The following is a 16,143-nucleotide window of genomic DNA, read 5'->3' as shown; positions in this document are numbered from 1 at the left end:
AAATGAAAGGTGACCCTGCAAGGCGAAACCAGTCGTTTTGGTAAAATTTACAAAATTAAGTTATTGTACTCACACGAACGGCCATAAACTAAACTTTCCAATAATATTCATATCGAGGGTATTGCAAATAGTATTGGGTATTGGATAGTCGCTGACCCTCATTAGATGTGGATATTTGGAGGTTAGGATAGCCTTCAAGAAACAAGGTTATCGCAGTTGCTGTGAGACATACGGCCCTTCTCCAGTCTCTCTCAAAATCAAAACACACCCAATTCACGCTTGGACTTTTCGATTATGTTTCTAAATGTTGGGACTGATAGACACTGAACTCTGGGGGTTATTTGAACGTTCGTTGTGAAGTGGTTTACTTTAAAGGAGCGTTGAATATCCCGCCTGTCTTTGCACAATTATAGGGCCATGATAATGCATGCGCTAGCCTAGAGTCGAGAGAAAGAAGACTAAATAAATATGCAGACATGTTATGTGCAATTCAACAACTGCACGCATGACATATAAAAGATATATTCCTAGCCTACATTACTGTGTAGTAAATTGAGTTTATCCAACCTGCTGGCAAGCCAAAATGCGTTGCACATCATTGTCCTCTAAAATGCAATATAAACAACTTGAATATATCGCACACCCAGTTTGAACACCCTGATGGACACTGAACTCTGGGGGTTATTTGAACGTTCACTGAAGTGGTTTAGGCTACTGGAGCAAGAATTCCGCCCGTCTTTGCGCAATTGGCCATTGATTGACGGACATTAATGAATTAATATAGGTGGCCTGCACGCACAGTTTGTTTGATGCATGGAGTTTCCGACCGTTTTCCCCTGAGAGCTTAGAGAATAAAATGAGGAGAGCTACCTGTGTTTTACATATAATGTGTAACATTTATTCACATGGACAGTTCAAAATCACCTAAGGTTTTGACTGAAATGTGTGCCGATATCAATTATTGGGAAAAACATTGTTTGGAGTGGATGGCGGGTGGATTTTTGATGTAGCTGCAGGTGCAGATGACATGACTACAGCTCATCCATGCATCTAGGATGTTGGAATTTGATAGGATACAGGAACTCAGATAAATTAAAAATGAGGATTGGTAATGTCAGAATAGCGGTACTAAAAAAAGTCGGAGTAGGGGCATGTCTAAATATAGGGATGTCGTAATAACAGTATGTCGTTATAGAGGGTTGTCGTAATAACGGGATGTCGTAATAAAGAGTGAACCCCACCTCGCACTACCTGGCTAAAATCCTGGCGCGCCAGCAAGATCTACGTCATTTTGACGTCACGTTGTCGCACTACCGGTCGGGTGCGTCGAGTATGTAGAACGCTTTAGATGACATCATCATTTATATAATGCATAATTAAGACTGGGACTACTATCACTTGGGAGTCAAATATGAGAAAACATTGGTAAAGAGGGTATTCTGCCTAATTTTTGGGTGCTGATTCTGAATATCATATTTACTTAGCTGATTTCTTAGTTTTAAACCTGCTAATTTAGCCTAGAAATCTAGACGCGCCCCTAGCGGCAGCAAATAACGTTTGCTGCCAGGGCTAGTCTAGCAACTCTCCGTTGGCTTCTGAGCTCCAGAAATCGAAACTCAATCAGGCCAATGAAATCATGGGCTTAACATAATGATTGATGGCAGAGTTGCAACGGTTTGGCTTGAATTCCCTGCTACTTGAAAACAAATAAGATGGATGTTGCTGCTGGCGAATTGTGTGACACGAGTTAAGCTTTTATTAATTTGGCAAACGTTTGAACTAGCCAACTAGCTCCGCTGGTGGGAAACGCATGGGACTCATAGCGCTGCCACTGTCCTATTGCGTGCAGAGGGAATTTGAAAGACAACTGATTATCCCGCTCCTCGGACTGAGCACTGCAAAAGGTGAGTGCCCAGACCCTACATTTTAATGTGGGTCTGGCTCGTCAGGCTACTGCTAATTAGTAGGTATGATGACATAGCAACCGTTTGCGGCGAACATTCCATCTAAATAATATGTTCCAAACTGCGTGGTACTGTTAATATGCGTGTCCTGCAATATCCACTCCTCTCCACCTGGTGGAAGTATGTGTTTCCTGAATACGACCGTAATTACATCGAGCACAGACCCCCCGAGGCGTTAGGCATACGTGATTTCAGCCCTGAGGTGTTTTCAGGTCATCGCAACGTTCTGAAGATTCGTGTGGCTTTCAATCGGTCGGCGGGCTTCGTCTAAGCTTCGGACACTAATGAAAGGTAGGTGGACATAAATACACACCTTTTATCTTGTTACTGACGAAATTTCACCGAAATCCATGGAGGAGAAGGTACTTTACTAAATCGCGGAAATTCGGTAGTCACATTTGTGGCGGGTAGATTAGCGAACGTCCTGGCAGATGCATTGCAGGTGTCATTCTAATTAACATCGTCTTGATTTAACTCATTCTCGCTGTGTTTTTCTTAAAATTATCACTGCTGATATCTAGTTTAATATCTCATGGTTTTCCTGACTTATACTTGTTAAAATGTTAACATAGTTTACATAATTTCGAATTAGATTACTGAGGTAGGCTACTGATTAAGTTACTGATTACTGAGATTAGCATGACTTGATATAATTCTCGCTGTGTTTTTCTTAAAATTATCACTGCTGCTATCTAGTTTAATATATCATGTTTTTCCTGATTTATACTTGTTAAAATGTAACTCCATCCCTTTCTAAATCCATAGGCTAAGACTTGATATGAGAGCTAGGTCCGGGCAATTCCAATGTGGATTTGACAGAAAGTGAAGAAGCATAGTGTTATTTAGATCTTTCATGCACCTTTCATGTAGTCTCTAGCTGAACACAGCAAATCCCAAATATATAATATAGTTATGTGTGCATAATTTAGATAAGATAAGATGGTAGCCTACTTTATTCAAATTCAAGATTAAATTTAGTGGCATTTCATTGGATCTATGAATGTGATCAAAAAGTTATGCTTGCTTGTTGTCTGCAACATTGATATGCAATATGTACAATTGAGGGGCTTTCTAGCCTAATAATTGATATTATGTCTTCACAGCTAATTATGAAAAGGAGAAAGGGCCCCAACACACAGCCAGGTCTAGCCAGACAGCACCTCCTGGACAAGTACTGTAATGTACCACCTCCTCAATTGATCCAAAATGGACATATTCTCTATGTTTATGTCACAGCTGGGGAATCCAGCAGAGCTAAAACTGCAAGAGAAATGATTAAATACATACCAGAAATGACCGAAGATCAGGCAAAAGCTAAAGTGAAGATCCTTGTTGAAAAGACTTTAAAAAAATACAGAAAGCTAAGTAATGAACAAGAATTTAGTCAGTTTGAAGGAATATGTAGCCAAAGATTTTGTGGAATCTCCACTACCACCACAGCTCCCCGAGCAAAGTTTCCTGCTGAACAAGTTCTGAAACATAGTCCGCTGAAGACAAGACAGGTTGCTAGAACCAATTGTCCTTCTTGTATCAGATATAAGGAGTCTCTGAAAAACATGAGGCAGAAACATCTGCAGATGCAGAGAAACAAGTACCTTGCAATTAAGACACTCAGAGCACGGCAGAAAAAGGGAGCAATAAGGATACTTAATCAGAAACTGAAAAGAAAAGAAAAGCAAATATCCGACTTGAAAAACCTGTTGAAATCGCATGAGGATGAAACCATCGCTAAATTAAAGAAGCAATACAAAATTAAAGAAAGAAGTTATATGCGCCTGAAGAAATCTCTTACACACATGAGGAGAGAGGTGAAATCAAATTCTGTTGATGAGGTGGAACAAAGATGCTGCGAGTTAGAAGAAAGAATTAATTCATTGAACAGTGAGATTCTTGATCTTCAGGTTGAAAACCTTGCTTTGAGAGAAAAAATCCAGGATTTGGAAAGTGAAAAAAAGTTAACAAAAACAGATGCAAAATCATATTCAAATGAAATGCGACTGATGGTGTTTGACGCGATATCCAATCAGGTGCCTACTGCCAACATCCACAATTTAATTCAAAAGTTTGGGCTGCGTTTCAACATTAGTTTAAGTGATGTGCCAAAAAGGGCTACTGTGGAAGCCATGACCAGAGAACTGGGGGCCATAAGTGACCTCCAGACTGCCGAAGCACTTTTAGCCAACACACACTGTACCCTTGGTTTTGATGCAACCACACAGGAGGGAGTCCACTTGAACAGCATACATTTCACCACCAAAGAGAACTGTTATGTTGTTGCTGTAGATGAACTTCCAGGAGGCTCTGCTGAGGATTACCAGATCCATATTTGTGACTCCGTTAGTAACCTTGCAAATGTTTACTGTCATTTTTTTGAGGCAGACTATGAAATCATTCTTCAAAAAATGATAGGGAATATATCCAACACGCTCACTGACCGCTGTGCTGCCAATCATGCGGCCATTCGTTTAGTCTGTGCGTCCTGGAACAAGGCCTTAAATGAGCTTAATTGCAACCTCCATCCTCTGGAAACAATCGCTTCAAAAACAAAGTGTACTCTTAAGGAGATTGAGAAGTCCATGGGGATTGCTGGGAAAATTAAGGGGAAAGAGTGCATTGGGGCCAACATTGTAGTTCAGATTAATAAAATGAGGTACATGGATGGCAAGGGTGACCCTCGTGGCTTTAAGATCTTTTTGAATGACAAAAATCTCCCTCTCGGCCTCATACCACGGTACAGAGGTAATCGCCTGCACGTTCTATTCCACATATGTGGGATATTCTCAAGTCACCATTCTGATCTGAAGTCTTATCTCTGTGGAGGAACATCTTGTGGAGGCCTTCGTGCTTGCATACTCGCAGACTTCGACTCTACTGCTGGACAGGTCGAAATGCAAGTTCTGGGGTTGCTGGGGAAATTGCTGACTGGACCCTGGATGACCAAGTTCTACACCGGTGCAGATGACGAAACGGATCACATTCAAGGTATTGAAATTATTAAAGAGACTGTACAGAATCTGAAAGACCAACTATGCTCGCCCGATGAATTCCTCACTCGCACAACAGACTACTTCGGAAATCAGTTGAATGTTTCAGACAAAATCCTTCAGAAATTACAACAACCACCGAAAGACATGGTCATGTTCACTGACATGATGGAAGGCTGTCTGAGAGCGGTCATTTCAGTCCTTGAAAGACAGTATCGGGAATACTTTGTTGATACATGGACAGTAACGGAGAAAATAAAACAAGAGACAAGCTCTGCAAGGTCACACAACATGGATGCTGAGGAAGTGATGGGAATGTTCAGCGCATTAAAGAAGAAGGCACCAAATGCCACCATCTGTTACATGTCATGCAAAATGAGAGCTCAGAAAAACAAGACCGTTGAATACTTAGACAGTTTAGACAAGAAAGAGCAAGAAGTGGTCATCAAGAGGGCTGTGAGGCTGGGTGTAGTACAAAGAAGAAAGAGGAGGAAGAAGCAAGGAGAGCTGCAGGAGGAATTACACAAACGTCAAGCCACAAAAGAAAGAAAAAGAAGCCAACAAGAACGGAAAGTGTTAGAGAAAAAGATTGAAGAATTAGGTGCAGACAAAATTGAGGAAGCGTTTCCAGAGCTCACAGAGGAGAAAGTGAGCGTGATCAAGGAGTTATTGGGTGGCAGAGGGGTGGGGGCATTTCTATGTCATGCGTGGGATTTGGATGGCAACAGAGTCATTTTCAATGGAAAAATTGAGACTTTTCATGCTAAAAAAAAAAAATACACTGTTGGCTATTGGTCCGTGAACGAGGAGGGCTATGAAGTTGATGCACATGACACTGATGTGTCCGTCTATGCAATGGCAGCAGATATCATCTTAGATGACTTGGTTGTGCAATAGCCTGTCTGAACTAACACTTAAGTCTGCATTAAGTCTGCTACTGGTGAACAATGAGAGAGAAAGAGAAGGGGAGAGAGAGAGAGGGGGAGGGAGGGAGAGAGAGGGGGGGGAGAGAGATATGAACACTTAAGTCTGCACAATCACACAGAGAACTTGTATATTTGTTGTACTGATCATTCATTGTTAGTATAAAAAAAAAGGAATATGTGAACTGAAGAAAAGTGAAATTAAATTGTTCAACTCTTGGGGAGGAGGAAAAAGGGTAAATTGAACACATGAATTAACAATTGATGTGTATTGTTTTGTCTTTGTTGTGTCAAATAAATGTTTTTGAATATGAATGAACGCTTATAGGCTATTAATTATAGTTGTTTTCAGTGAGGTACAGTGAGCCTGATGCCCATTCGAATTAGAATGGTAAATTGTAATGATTTAATTTGAAAGAACTAACAAAAATCTACCTTCGTTTCAAATTTCATGCAAATATCTGATAAAATGAGGAAGTTATCAGCAAAAACATCTAAATAGTATGAATTTCCGGTCACATGATTTCTATTGTAATTAATGTATTATATTTTAATATAATCACCGATATTATATATATCATAACTTTCTCAATCCTCAACTGATTTACACAATCCAGGTACCATTGTAAAGGGAATTTTCAGCTGTGATTTTCATGTAATCCATTTTGAGTTTAGGGAAGTTTGAAAAATTTGTCATCATACCTATAATTAGCATTTGTGGCCTAAAACTGGCTAACATAGAACGGGTGAATAGGGTAAAAAATTTAACTCCTTGATATTCTTATGAAACTTTACTAGTTGATTATTTATGACAATATTTTTTTGCATTACAAGTTTTCTGAAAATATATGTTTATGCATGTAATTTGACAGTATCTCATTAATTATGCACTAATTTGCATACATTTCAATTACAGACATCTGAATATTGGATAGTTAACATTGAATGTCACTTTGGCACAAATGAAACAGCATGAGAGACCATGAACCATATCGTTTCTCCCGTATTGTATTTGCCAAATTTGACAACAGTCTACATTTCAAATCATAGCCTACTTCCAGGCGCGGGGAACATATTTTTGACCATGGGTGCTGAATAACAAAATAATCATGAATGTCCGACGATTTCTCTCCCAGCTTCGAATTTAGACAGCTAAATATGCCATTTCAGCGTCGTGTATGAGTAGGTCTAAGAGTGAGAAGTTTTATAATGCCCTGGGCAGCCACATTCCACTGCAACTATGCGCAGCACTTGCCACCCCAACTCATCAATAAAAACTGCACGCACACACACCAGACCCATTAGAAGCGCACTTGACTTTACATCATTAAACTATTTCAGTATATAGCCAGAAAATGTCCATAGACGGGCTCTGATATAGCCTAGCCTAGTCTAAGGTAAATTCCCTTTCTGACTTCTTTCTCTTTATCGCCATGGCAATATGCATTTAGAGTAAAGAATAACGTTCGCGAACCCTTCTGGTTTTGTTGCCAGCATAAAAACAAGCTTACCATCGGCCTATCCGCAAATGTTACACACAAGTAGGGTTGGGCACCGAAACACGGTTCTAATATGGCACCGGTGCCAACGCAAACGGTAGTAACTGCATCGAATAACAACGTGGATTTCGGTTTTGGATTTGCGTGAGCCCAAGTAGCTTACTTTAAAGCGATATCGCGAGCTCCTGTCAAAATCTAGCAGTGGGCTTAACTACACACAAGCAAAAGGCTATGAAACAACATCAACAGTAGGCTAGCCTATACGTTACACAATAGCCTTGCTAATGCACTAACTGACATTTATTTGAAATGTTATCAGCAAAGTTGTAAGGTGAAAACTTTATTTCACGGTGTGTTATGGCATGATATTAATCTTTCATGTGCACGAGGCCCATATAGCATCACAATATGAAGATCATGTTAAAAGTTAGCTGGCAAAAACATGAATATGTAGGTTACATACCTGATGTCACTGAGCTGTCAAAGAGGCTACGAAACCATCTCCTTCTCGCTAATTAAACTCAGCTGACTGGTGTTAGCGCATAGCCATAGTTGCTGTTAAAATGCCTACTAGGCTAGTGCTGGTAAACACTTCAACACCGACATGTAGCCTAACATGTTCAAAACTACTGCGTGTTATGGGTTTAGACATGAAATTTCTTGAAGCATTTGGGAACACACTGAATTAACTGGAAAGTAGAGTCCCTGTTAGATTAGCTTGCTTGCAAATGCTGTTGTCCATGACCTGGCAGTTTTATGGCAAGCGGTTTTAACATACCTTATGGCAAACCGCCTACACTGGGTAAACTTGAAAGCAGAGCTTACAATTGTGTGTGCATGCATGGCAAGCTGTTTTAACATTTAAATGTATTATTCATAGGAGCAATGAGATATTGATAGTAAATTGAATAACAGTTCAATTTCATGTTCACATTTGTCTTATCAATAAATAAAAAGCAATTCATGCTTTAGACCATTTTAATTTAAAACATTTTAAAAACACCGGTAAAAGTACCGGTTCAGGCACCGTTTCGGCACCGGCACCATTTTAAAAGTATCGATTTAGCACCGGTATCGGATAAAACCCAAACGATACCCAACCCTACACACAAGGGATGAATTGAACGATGGCGAAGTCGGAAATATAGGCATAGTTAATATTGAAAAGAAGTTATACAATTTGGAACTCTAACTTTTCCCCACCACAGTCTTTTAATGCCATCTAATCATAACATGCACAGTCTGCACCACACATAAGCCCAAATCACACCAAAGATTCGCAACATTCTAAAACCTTGCAACTGTGACCAAACATGGTGAATGCTTTGCGTCGGCTTGCAACGACGTGCAACATCTAATTCACACCGCTGTAACCTCCTTTCTGTAATGGTTTCGTGTCATTGCGAATCTTTGGTGTGAATTGGGCTTTAAACAGACGATCTGACTGGTTTTAGAAGATTAAATACAACCCAAAACTAAAAAACAGACCAGGCCTCTACTGGAGACCGGCCTTTAACCCAAACCTGTAGCCACACCAGGCGATTAAAAGATACAGGCGTCTCTTTGGGACTCGGCTATTATTTGAAGTTTTACGGTATTTGAAAAAGAAAGAAATTGCCGACGAAGACACTAAAGACATGACGAGATGAGATTTTTTTTCACGAATAACAGATAATGATAAGCAGACTAGGAATCAGAGGCTGAATCGTATTGAGTCGATAGCTTTATTTTGCTTGACCTTGATCAGAACAGCAACGTTTTCAGAATGTATTAACAACCTATCAAACATGATGATTTCACGCAGGGTTAGTGCCACCTCCGTAGACAGGCTCTGGTATCACAAACTTTATTTCGGTGAAGACAAACTATGAAACATTGCCATTGCTATGCAACCTTGACTGGGGGAGTCGCGGTGTCTGAAGCGTGCGTTAGCTTAGTGCTTCTTACTGACGACAATCAAAAAACCCAGTGGAAACTAGATGGCAGAAGTGTGTAGGCCATTTCGGCCCACCATTTTTTTCTACTTCGCCACCTACAGATGTTTTACCGGTATGATATTTCGAAACGCCATGTTATTTCCCATAGACATTTGACGCCCGGAAGTTGGGTGGACACGGCTGTTTCGGAGGCGGGACTTATTCCGGAGAGGTCTATTACTAAGCATATATGATAATACAATAGCGTGAGTTTATATATCTTATCAGGGGCATCGCCAGCCGATTTTGCCGGGGCTTCAGCCCCGAATGTTTCGAGTGTAGCCCCGAATGTATTTTGCAAAGTTGACTAACAAATATGAAACCATTATTCGGATCATGCATTGCAACTGTGAGAAGAGATGGACCTATATAAAAGCAGGACATGGGTTTCCTCTCACTCTCCTTCATGCAGCAGATCTATCTTGAACGTACCTTAGGCTACCATCATTTGAAACGTAGGCTGCTTAGAGCGCACGCACGAGAGAGAGACAGAGAGTCAGTCAGTTCCAGGGTTGGGCATGTTATTGTTTGCATTTCCTATTTAGTATAAGAAAGTTATTAGGAAATCATAAAGGCAACAAGGTAGGGGCGGTGGAACGAGTTTCAAAGTGCAGCCCAAAATCGCGTGCGCTGTATTTTCTCTTTCTTGCGCAAACAAAATGTGTGCAAATAGCCTGCGTAATTCTGCTTCATAAAGTTGAACAAATGCATGTGGTAATTTTTATAGATAAATAGAAATAGTCTACTGTCATGCAGTTTATGGGGTAGGCCAACTTTCACACGGGAGTGAACTTTCACACGGGAGATCCTTTCTCTAGTAGTAGCTGAGCAGAGTTGGTTGTAACGAAAAGTACGAAAATATTGTACTCAAGTAAAAGTACCAATACCTTGATGAAATATTACTCAAGTTAAAATACCAATCTGAAAATGTACTCAAGTAAAACTTACTTAGTTACTTTTTTTTTTTTTTTGGGGGGGGGGGGGGGTACCAGAACAACCAGTTTTACCAAAGACTTTCTAATGAGGAGATACAGCACTCAAAGAATCCTCCATAGTAATGCATGGGGTTAGTTTCTAACGCCAATATGGCAGTTGTCTACACATCATATGTCTACACATATCACAACCCTTCCGCGGCAAAACGTCGACATGTGAATACATTGAGCCAATCATGTGGTGTGTTGTGAAGACATCGTGCCAATCATCTGTTGTGATCTCGCTGCTGGAGCAAGATTGGTGTCGTGAAGCCTTACTCTGCTGAAATAGATGCACGATAAGTGCCCAAAAAGTGTTGCAATATGGCCGCCGAGTGGAGGTACTTGCCTGAAAAGGAGGTTGAGAAATGGAGATCTATGTGAAAAATCACCGGAGTTCTCCTTTAAGTTTGAGCAGTAGTTGATTTTCAAAGTTAGTTGCACTCCTCCTTGGGTCGCTTGGGTTGCAGTGAACAGTAATCCAGCACAACTGAAAAGCCCCTCACAGGCAGCTGAGGCAGGCAGGCCAATATTGAGTTGCAGAGAGTTTTTTTATATTTGGAAACGAGCAGAAGGTTCAGAAGATTAAAGGGCATCGTACTGGGGGGGAAAGTGGGAAGTATAGGGCCCCAATGGAGGAGAGGGCCCGTGAAAAGTGGAATACAGGGGGCACAACATTTTCACCAGGCATTAGTAATAACTCAGGTAATCCACACATAAAAAATCCAAACAACTCCATAAGTAGAGTCATGTAATGAAGTGGAATAACACAGGGGAAAAGTATTGAACACGCTAAGAAAAAGCACTAAGGCAAGGAAAGGGAAGGAACGAGCTGGAATCTGTATAGAGAGTAGTTATCCTTTCTATCTGTGCAAATTAATATAAGCTTGGTTAGTAGCCTACATATTGATGGGCTATAAAAGGTTTTTCATTACCAAGGTGTCACACAAGAAACATTTCATGATGGATAAAAGCAAAAAGCTCTCCCAAGACCTTTGCAACCTTATTGTTGCAAAACATATCAATGAAACTGGTTACAGATGCATTTCAAAACATCCGAATCTTCCAGTAAGCAGCATGGGAGCCATTATCTGCAAGTGGAAGAAACATCACTGCATCATCAACCAGCCATGCACAGGATCTCCTCGTAATATTTCTGACCAGGGAGTCAGAAGGATAGTCAATTCCAAGAGCCAAGGACCACTCGGAGAAAGCTCCAGAAAGACTTGAAGGCATCCAATTCAATTAAATAGTTCTGGAAGTAACTAAAGATCAGGATTCACAAGAGGGACCCCTGGAATCTGTTTAGAACAATGGGCCAAAATCAGACCTGATACTGCGACCAATACGTTTTGTCATACAGGAAATGTCTTGAAGCTGTCTTTACAAAGGCTTTTCCACAAAGTATTGAAGAAATTTCAGTAGGCACGTTCAATACTTTTTTCCTGTGTCATTCCACTTTAATACACAAAACTCTTATGTTTGGATTTTTTTATATGTGTGTTAATATAATGTGTGGTGAAAATTTCGAATAGACTCACTGGAAGTTTAGGCTAATTACTGAAAAAAAAAGCGTTCAATACTTATTTTCACCATATATTTATTTTACCTGAATATTTTAACTTCCAAATTAAATGTCAAAATGAATGTCAGACGAAATTTAAAGTTTGTATACAAATCATAGTGAAAACTGTGTAAGGTCACTCTCACTCTCCCTTGCTAAAGAGCTAATGGTTTAGTCCGCCTGCACGATTCATAGTCTAGGCCTATCTTTTGTTTATTTAGTTGAGCATCGCTAGTAGTGGACCGCTAATTGTTTTGCTGCTGGTGCAATGTCTTTCTCCAAGAAAGCCAAGTCAGGTTAATAAAAACAAAGGCCAAAACAGGAAAAAGAGAGACATCAAAATGAGGGGAAACAACTGCTAATAAACTTCTTTCTAAAGAAAGGTGAGCACAAACGTCAAAACACAAAATCCCGTGGTGTTTGCTTAAAGGGGACATATTATGCAAATTTCACTTTTTGCATCCTTTTGTACCTCCATTTGGGTCTCTACTGCTCCTAACAACACTACACGGGTGCAAAAAAGCCATCCATGCGTTTTCTGTGAGTCAGTTGAACGATTTTGGTGTCAGGAATCATAGGCTTCTATGAGCCATTTTCTGGCTCCCTTAACCTGACGTCAAAATAAGGGAATTTGCATAGAACCACCCTGGCGCCACCCCTCACCTCTCAACCCCCATATAGCCCCACCCACCCAATTAGTTGAATATCGCCATTAGTTTGCTGGTTTAACGAGCACGGACACCAAGCTCAATGACTACAAGCAAGAGCAAGTCACACATGAAGTGTTGTGTTGTTGGCTGCACAGAACAACACAAATCCTTGCACTTTCTCCGAGCCAAAGACGACAGAAGAACCGAGTGGCTCCACTTCATTGTCGATGGCCATGTTCCAGCAACAGTCGGCAAAAATTGTGTGGTGTGTGCGAACCACTTCAAGACAGACTGCTTTGAAAACTTAGGACAGTACACTGCAGGATTAGCCATCAAACTTCGTTTGACAGAGGGATCTGTACCTACTGTTCGTGGCAAGTCACAAGATGAGAGACATGTAAGTACTTTCAAATAATGACTTTTGTGTTTCTATCGCAGTTAAGCATGAACTAACGTTAGGCTGTTCATGTTTTGCCATTTAGCACAAGCTAACGCAAACATTACGGCTAACTTTAGCCCTGCATCTGCTTGGAGTGAGCATTTCCTCCATTCCAAATTGCAAATGCAGCACACAGCCGATCGAGTCATATTTGACAATCCCAGTCAATAATATCTGAAAGTAATGATTTGAAAATGTTGTCTAGACGCTAGACCTCCATTAAATATTGTCATGCTATCCACAATTGAGGCGACCAACAGCTAAAATGTGCATGCCATTATTTTCATGTTTGGTTTTCTCTTTACTGCGCAAGACTCTACCTGGCTGCTCTGCATTACAATGAGGATGCTGCACGAGACCAGGCCACCTTATCCTCTGGGGACCCTCTCTACAGGATGCATTTCCCAAAGTACAGGGAGAGTGCAGGGTGAAACCCATCAAAACCGAGACAACAAGTTAAATATTTTTTTATTTATCAACAATAAAAGATCTGTTCATTTTGCATGCTATTGCACTATGGTGTCTTTACAATGAACAAAACAATAAATAAATGTACAATGAAATACTTTACAAACTCTGTACATAGTTACAGAAGTGTTTGTGAAATATTGCACAGGGTATGTGGAACACTTGATGGGCTTCATCATGGGCGAGGTCTTTGTGGACCAAGAAGCATACAGGGAGGAACTCCTGAAAATAAGCATTCCTCCGGACCTGTCCTCAGAGTTTGAGCACCCAGAGAAGGAGGAGGAAGTGATCGCCAACTATGTGTCTCGCTTCAATCCAGGGGAGGCAGTTTGAAGCCCACGTATTGTCCTTGGCTGTCAGGAAACTCCTCCCTTATTCTGCATCCAAGGAATCCCCAACACCAACTGACAAAGCTCCTGTAGGCAAGCTATCTGTAACGACTAAAAAAAAAAAAAAACATTGCAGTAGTTAGCAGGTTACATAATCTGTCAGTTCTGTCAAAAGTGCAAAGTGCACAAAGTGCAATTGTCATATTGCATATGTCATGTTTTATTTCTGTTTTGTGTAATAAATATATTGTAATTTTATTTATATTTAAATGTGTCACGAGTGTATGTTTGATACCTGCTGAATTTGCAGACAATAGCCATACATAAAAAGAAAGAAAACAACAATTGGGGCATGTGTTTGTGTGTAAGGCCATTAGTGACCTATGAACATTAGTAAGACTAACATCTGCTTTTGCTGATAAAAACGGTAGCCTGTCACTTCTCATAAACACTGGGAAAAACTAATAAGTAGCTTAATAAATAACACATACTGCTCTATTCCCCGTAGCCGTAAGGCCCCATGGTCAGCTCTGTATATGTTCAGTGCGTTCTGAAGAGAATAAACATTCAGGCACACCGGGTATAAACCCGTCTGCTGCAGACGTCGTGTGATCTATAATGGTATGGTAAGGTGATTGCTATGCTAGCACAGTCCCTAGCATTATTCGTAAATGAGTGAGTAATATGGCAGCATACTCACTAGCTCATTTATAAATAAGTTAGTAACACGGTAAGATATTTGCAGGCCTTTCTGTATCTTAGAAAAGTTACCTGTGTAATCTCCTGGCAGCATATACTCTGCCTCAGTTGGCACTGCCCAACAATTTCCACAAGCACACCTATATAATAATTAAAATAACTAGATGTACCGCATAGCGGTACAAAATATGACCGCCGCTCAGTCCTGTACAGCTGTTCCGCGAAAATAAATCACACTTCAATTTGTCTCCATATTTTACTCCATCCCCCACTCTTGAAACTTTTGTGTATGCTTGTTTGGCATGCCTGAGTGTGTGTGTGCGGCTGCACAGAAAGTAGCCTACTGGTGCTGAAAAGTTGAATAGATTGTAAAATAGCCAAAGAAGATGTAGCATTGTTATAAAACCTTTAAAATCTCTAAACAATCACAAGTAGGGCAGTTCATCACAGTTCATCCATTGCAACTGATTGATGAAAGGTCATAACACCTGTAGGCTACATTGTATTTGGGAAAAGCAAAAGGTATCAGCATAATGTTATTTATGTATTTATTTGTTTGTTTGTTTGTTTGTTTATGAACAAAAACATCTCTGTCAGTTCCATGCCGTTTTCAACAGCTATCAAAAACAAAGGTCATTTTTGGATGGATGGATTTTTTGTGAATGTTTCTTCTTCTACATAAGATTTTAGTCATCTTTAGTTCATGTAATACTTCATTGTCAATGCACAAATTAAGTAACAGTAGTCTGAAACTTTATTGTTAATGCACAAATGAAGTAACAGTAGTCTGAAACGAAATGCTGTTTTACATGTAACCAGTGGTGCAAATAACTGACATGTCCAAATGGGCCTTGATGAAATGCGTCGCTAGACTGTTCATACACATTTTAACGGGCCAAAGTTGAAGAACTGTTGTCCGTTATTGTTCGTGCAAATATAGGCTGATTCATGTTCCCTTGCATTGTGTAACTGAGGTCCATGGCTAGTCTGGCTTTCACCAGACCAAGCTCAATCTTTTAAGAAATCAAAAAATAAATAGCGGGCAGATCAGGCTGGGTTCACCTGGCACCCGATATTGTTTAATTTTCCGATTGAGATATCCACGCTCTGGCTATTCTAAATGCAAAAATGCATCAGGGAGTTATGACAAAACTGTAACTAACAAACTAGATCCTAATAGAAAGCTGTTAGCTTCCCTAAGCTACAGGTAGGCTTATAAGGTAGGCCTATTTACAACATAAATTGTCAATAGGCTATGCTGGCGACACAAATAAAATCTCCTTTGGAAACCAATGGCTTACGCCTTACAGTATCAAGCGGACTTAAACTGCCATATTGTGGCGAAAAGTTGTAATAAAATTCATGCAGCTCCATGAGTTAAGGAAAGCGCGAATGAAGTAGCCACTTCTAAATGGGACCCACTACACAGTACCTTAAGGTGTGTTGCTAAAGCAACCATAATGAAATGAAGGTGTCATTGTTTGGATACTTCACACACACATGCATTTTAATTTCACAGACTACATCTACCAAGCTCATCGATTCCCCTCACACACCATGCACGCACTTAAAACGAAATAAACAGGCGTCTTAGTCTCACGCATGTATAGGCAAAACTGTATCAGTAACGTTGGTAAATCTTCCATTGCACAGAATGATTTTTGTAGCACGTGC

General features: G+C 40.3%; 1 long non-coding RNA gene across 1 annotated transcript; it reads right to left on the bottom strand.

Moving 5' to 3' along the window:
• Positions 1–13,810: 13,810 nt before the first annotated feature.
• LOC143122336 (uncharacterized) lies at positions 13,811–14,611 on the bottom strand. Its single transcript, XR_012986644.1, has 3 exons — positions 14,542–14,611; positions 14,262–14,320; positions 13,811–13,881 (listed from the first exon to the last, which is right to left on the bottom strand). It is a non-coding gene; the product is annotated as an uncharacterized LOC143122336 (long non-coding RNA).
• Positions 14,612–16,143: the final 1,532 nt, after the last annotated feature.

The sequence above is a fragment of the Alosa pseudoharengus genome, unplaced genomic scaffold, assembly GCF_046254945.1.
Source record: "Alosa pseudoharengus isolate Yale_2024_CS ecotype anadromous, Long Island Sound unplaced genomic scaffold, YU_APseudo_1.1 YU_APseudo_1.1_scf_14, whole genome shotgun sequence".
Lineage (NCBI taxonomy): Eukaryota > Metazoa > Chordata > Actinopteri > Clupeiformes > Clupeidae > Alosa > Alosa pseudoharengus.
The sequence above is the reverse complement of the archived record's forward strand: the minus strand, read 5'-3'. Positions and strand labels throughout refer to the sequence as shown.